The following is a 6,000-nucleotide window of genomic DNA, read 5'->3' as shown; positions in this document are numbered from 1 at the left end:
ATGTGAAGAACTTTTCAATCAGCTTATGACCCGCGCAGTCTCTCTCCATAAAACAATTTCTGCAAAACAAAAATAGCATGGCCGTATCTTAACACAACTTCCACTGTACGTGGGTGTGAATAAAGGAGCTTTCCTTCCTGTGGATTCTGGTGGCATGGAGACATTTTCTGCTTGCTGCAAGCAATACAGGTACTTCGTTTAATTTTTAAACTGATACTGCAATTTCAAAAATATGAAATACCGGATTGCAGCAGACAGACCGACAGAGGTTAGGGTTTCCTACCTCTGCTTAATCACTCGTTAATTATGTGGGAAAGTGTTCAGGGAGGAAAGCTGCACTCCTGAGCGGGATAAGAGGCACAAAGACAGACAGGCAGGTCTTCCCTTATCACAGGAAAACCTTTTGTACAATACAAAGCGTGCCATGCTCTTTTCAGAACACGATTGCTTTGGCAGCACATACGTCATATTTTACTTGCAGTAGCACATATGTTGGCACAACACTGCTGAATTGTGTGCTGCATGTGTTTGGGGTAACATATGAAAGTAGTCTTAATAAACTAGAGCTCACCTACCCCAAAATCATGAGAGACGGCACCTAAGAGGCACCTGTACAGAGCGATACTTCCACAGATTTAGTCTCTTGTCAGCCCGTGGTGAGAAACTTCTCGAGGCAGTGGTTGATTCTGGACCGGTGTGTTTAATAGTCCTCCCCGCCATCAATCTGCCTAATCGCTTCTGGAACACATTTTTGTTTTGGCGCCCAGAGCATCCTGTGCCAATTAGCTCCGCAATTCCCTGTTCCACTGTGTGAACAAGCACTTCCCTTCACCTCCCCCAGATCAGGGGGTGCACCCTGCCTTCTGTGCCATGGTATTGCTCCTCCTGTTCATCTCTGTGCCATTCACAGCCGGGACCAAAGCTCTTCCCTTTAGTGTCTTTTCCAGGCTGAAGAGTTTTAAACTAGCCCATCTCTCTTTTCACAGATGCCCTCCCATACTGTGTTATCCTTCTCTGTACCCTTCCTAGCTCTACAATGCCCTTTTTGGCCCCAAAAGGACTAACCAGAGTGGATGAAGCAGACAACACAGACTATTCAACATGTGGCTGTGACCTGGATTCGTTCAGTGACATAACAACGCTTTCTGCATTCTTCTCGGTTTCCTTCCCCGTCTGTCTTAACCTTCTCGTTGCCTCCTGACCTGCTGCTGAGCACGAAGCTGTATTGTCAGAAACCCGTCCACAGTGACCTCAGGCTCTTTGCTGCGAGAAAATAGGTCACTCGGAGCCCAGCACTGTGACCATATAACCAGGGTTATCTTTCTTCTGGGGGCACTTACCCATACTAACCAATACCTACCCTTCTGCTGACCGCTGGCTCAGGCCGATGATGGCAGCTGATGGCAGGCGCTCAGTGCTGTGGGCTGGTGGCTTCACTGCCCGGAACGGCTTTGAAACCTTGCAGGTGAAGCAGAGCATCCGCTCTACTCCTTGACATGTCAGCACAGCACACGCAGGCGGTGTGACCTTGTTTTCCTTTGCGACCAGTACACACCAGTAAGTCCAGCACGGTGCCAGCAGCATGGAAACAGGGGCTCTTCAGTTCAGCACAGCAGTGCCCAGGTTTAACTTGGCGTCACTGGGGCTGCGTCCTCTGGGCAGGGTGGGGAGGTGGTGCACGGAAACCGAGATGCTGCAAAACACCGGAGCCACTTTGTTAAACACTTGGCATCGTGCTGCTTGGCATGAATGTTCGAGGCTCCCAAAGATGTGCCGGGGCTAACCAGAAGACATGGGGCAGCTTTGAAGCTGCCCCAGTTGTTGGGGTGCAAGCAGTTGGTTAATTGATTTCCTTATTGCTATCTGAAGACACCGTCCAATTTTGGTTTATGGCATAACAATACAGTACAGTTAAATTCCGCAGTAGAAATCCATACCTTTTGTCGCAAGGCTGTGGTGGCAGCTTAATTAGTTAGTATCAGCAGAGCACTTTGAAGACGCAAAGCACTACAAGAGTGCTCCTTATTATCCTCATTGCTACTTATCATTAGTGGCACAATGCGAAGGCTAATCTGCGTCCCACACTCACGGGGGATGTGCTGCTGCCATTGTCAGCAGCCCCAGTCCCACGGGACCGGGCTGGGGACATGAAAGTCCGAAATTAGGATTAGACTCAGTGGCAGCACAGGCTCCTGCAGAGTTAAACTTCTGACGGCAGAAAAGCCTCAAGTATGCGAGCGGCCGCCAGGCGATGGGAGGCTGTTTGCTGTGGTTATGGAACAAATATTTTTATACACAGATTCCTGGAGAGAATGGCTGGGAAAAAGCAAGCAAGCCCCTTTTATGGAAACCAACAAAATCGGATCCAAGAGCCTGCCTCGCCAGCACCCTATTTAGCATTTTATTACTGACTTTGTTCCTGCATAAGAAATTAATAAACTGCAGTTCGGTCAAAAGTCTGCTGCGTGAACTCTAGCTCGCGGACAGGCAGAGAGCAGGCAGCTGACGCCTCCTGATACATCCAGCAAGTCTTCTCCTTTAATGCAGTATTTGCTAAACTGTTTTGCCCTGTCCCTTGCCTTCTTGAGTAATGTGAAGCATTTGCTCTTGCACTCTCCCAAGCCCAGCTGTTCCATCTTTTGTATCCTTTGCTGCTCTAAAGCGGGCAAGTCTTTAGGATTTTGGAAAATCTGGTTATGATGGCTTAAAATTAATCTGGAAGGACAAGGTAGAGAAGTTAGATGCCCCCCTCACTTTGGCCTGAAAGAGTAGGATTGTTAGACCCAGAGAGGTGTGAGTAAACTGCAGAGGGCGGTTAAAGCTCGGGGCTGCCCTGGCCTGCCTTTCTTCTTGCAGAAAGCTTCCATTGCTAGCAAACAGAATTGCCTGCCAGGGAGAGGGCAGAAAGCTCTCCATTGGCACAGTTAGCTGGGCGAGAACAAAGAGTCACGTTGGAAATGCATACAAATAAAAGGAGAATGTGCTTACCTACAATTCTGCACCCAGGAGAGGCCTTACCCACTGGCTCACATGCTTCAGCCGGGGACGTGGATCTCCAGGTCCAGGGGGTTGCTGGTGCCTGGGGAGGTTCAGTCAGGGCCACACATCCCCCTGCCCCGGCTCCGTGATCTCCCTCATCGGGAGCCCTCCTGTCTCTGCAAGTGTTCAGGGGCTGATTCTGACCCAGCTGGGTGATTCTCCAATTAATTTGTAGCAACGTCTCAGCACATGAAGCTGCTCAGGGAGCTGCAGACGGGCAAGGTAAAAATAAGATCTTCAAAGCTTTTGCTTTGTTTGATCCGTTTTGACCCCAAATTACACAGGTTATTAATCATATTCTTATTGACTGATACAGGAATAACAAACCTTTTATGCTGTCTTCAGATTACACGTACAAGAGAATATCCGAGTGCGCTCCACTCCAAAGCAGCATGCCAGAGCGCAGGAAAGATTTAATTTCACCCTAAATCACTCCTGCCCACTGAGGCTGAGCAGGAAATAAGGAATACAAAACATTTGCATCCTGTTAGACACTTGTATGAGGGGTATAATTAGTTAAGGTCAAACACCAGTGTAAATCTTTCATCCCCTCGCAACAAAGCGAGTAGCTGCATTTCACAACCTAGCAGTTTCCTCTTCAACCCTGTTGCTATCAGCCTCTACTAACATTTATTACATTCCCCCTTCTCCGATGCTCATGTCCTGACTGCAGGATCGCAGAGTGGTTAGCTGCATAATAGTGCTATTTCATTTTTGTAACACACCATTTCCTATGGATAGATTGCAGAGTGTTTAACAAAAAAACGTGTTCAAGAACAAGATTGGACTCAAGGTCACCCAGCAAACGAGCAGAAGAGCCAGTGAAGGTGACCCTCGCTACAGGAGGGACATTGAGGTGCTGGAGGGCGTTCAGAGAAGGCAATGAAGCTGGTGAGGGGTCTGGAGCATGTGTCTTGTGAGGAGCGGCTGAGGGAACTGATCTTGTTTAGTCTGGAGAAAAGGAGGCTGAGGGGAGACTTTATCGCTCTCTACAACTACCTGAAAGGAGGTTGTAGAGAGGTGGGGGTCAGTCTCTTCCCCCAAGTAACAGGCAATAGGACAAGAGGAAACGGCCTCAAGTTGTGCCAGGGGAGGTTTAGATTGGATATTAGGAAAAATGTCTTCACTGAAAGGTTTGTCAAGCATTGGAAGAGGCTGCTCAGGGAAGCGGTTGAGTCACCATGCCTGGAGGTATTTAAAAGACATGTAGATGTGACACTTAGGGACACGGATTAGTGGTAACTTGGCAGTGCTAGGTTAATGGTTAGACTTGATCTTAAAGGTCTCTTCCAACCAAAATGATTCTATGATTCTATGACTTTCTTCCGAGGCCCAGCAAAACGGGCTTCCCACCAAGCCACGTTGCTGTACCTGCTGACAGCTGAAGCGTTGTCTTTGTTGGAAGCTCAGCAGTGACACTAGATGAAACCACACCATTTTGAGGCAATTGCAAAGGTACATATGTTCAAACGCAGCGTCTTTACTGAATGTTGAAAGCCGTAATGTTCACGTTTGCCTAAATCCTTCCCGCTGAACAATCATCCGAAGAAATGAATGCCCTCATTTTTGCAGACTTCAGAATAATTTTATATATTTACCTCTTAGGCTCTTCTGGAATCCATAAATCACACTTAATGAGAAGTATTAGCACACACTTACTGCAATTACGTGATGAATGTTTGATTTCTGGCTTACAGCCTGAAAAATACATAGATTTCTGTGATCTCTAGAAAGGTAAGGATGAAACCTCATGTTTTAATTAGGGGCTAATAGCTTTAGTTCACTCCAATACAAAGGCTTTTGGTTTTTTAAAAGCTTTCCAACCCTGCTGAAAGTCTGCTATTCAATTAGTCTGGAGTTATACATCAGCTGGCCAAGCAATGACAGCCTTTCTAAGAAGGTGGTGCTCTCTCCACAAGAGCTTTAACTCTGGGGGGGAAAAAATGCATTACTTTTACATCCTCTGGCTGCACTGGTGCTGCAAAACTGCTGGTGGAGACGGAGCTCAGCAGGTCCTACCACTGCAGCAATGCAGGATTAAACCCCTGAGCCTGCCTGTGTTTCATAGTGAGCAACACTGGAGCTGCTGCAACACTGTGAGGAAAAACAGAAAAAAAAATTAATTTCCACGTGAATCTGCGTAGTTTTTAACAGAAGTATTAAGATTGGTATAAATGCTGCATGGCCGGAAATATGTGTGTGTGAAAGCACCAGAACAACAAGTAAGAGAGAGGCCTGCATGGGTAACGCGGGAGGAGGAAGGTGCTGCTGCTGTGGAGCCGTGGAGGCCCCACGCTGGTGAGACCACAGCACGGGCAGCTCCTCAACAGGAGATCCTGCGCTGAGCAGGACAGTGGCGGAAGCTGCAGCAAATCACATATGCCAGTCCTCCTTCTGGTAGGCCAACGGGCTAACAGGAAGACAGTAGCAATAGGATATAGAAGATAGCCTAAAGGATGTAAAGGATTTGTTCAAAAACTTAGTTCATCATTGACAATCAAGAAGAATCCCAGAGATGAAGCGTGGATTTGAATCTTCCTCCACGTTGTGCACAAGCGATCCTGGTGAGACCATCTGAGCAGGTATGCCATGAGAGCATGGCTGTGAAAATCAATTTGCTTAATGACTTTGAATAATACAATTCCCCCTTCGATAAGATACTTCAGTGAGTTTTGTAACACTAATTTCCTATAAACCAGCTGAAAGTAAGAAAAAGCATGCTAACCGCTGTCAGGTTGCAATCACCAAAGAGGTGTCACCTGAAAGAAATATGGACATGCTGGGTCTCAGTAGCTTTATGCTGTGTGTGCTAAACAGAATTTCACCTCTAAAGAGGCACTATCCTGGCCCACCACAGTCCTTTGCAGCACAAGCTTTCTCCCTAAAGAAGAGGTGAGTGTTGCAAGTGACTGCAGCCATTCCAGTCCAGCCATGACCCACGCACTGGAAAACGTATGGCAG

The sequence above is a fragment of the Larus michahellis genome, chromosome 4 (assembly GCF_964199755.1).
Source record: "Larus michahellis chromosome 4, bLarMic1.1, whole genome shotgun sequence".
NCBI lineage: Eukaryota > Metazoa > Chordata > Aves > Charadriiformes > Laridae > Larus > Larus michahellis.
Note: the sequence above shows the minus strand (reverse complement) of the source record.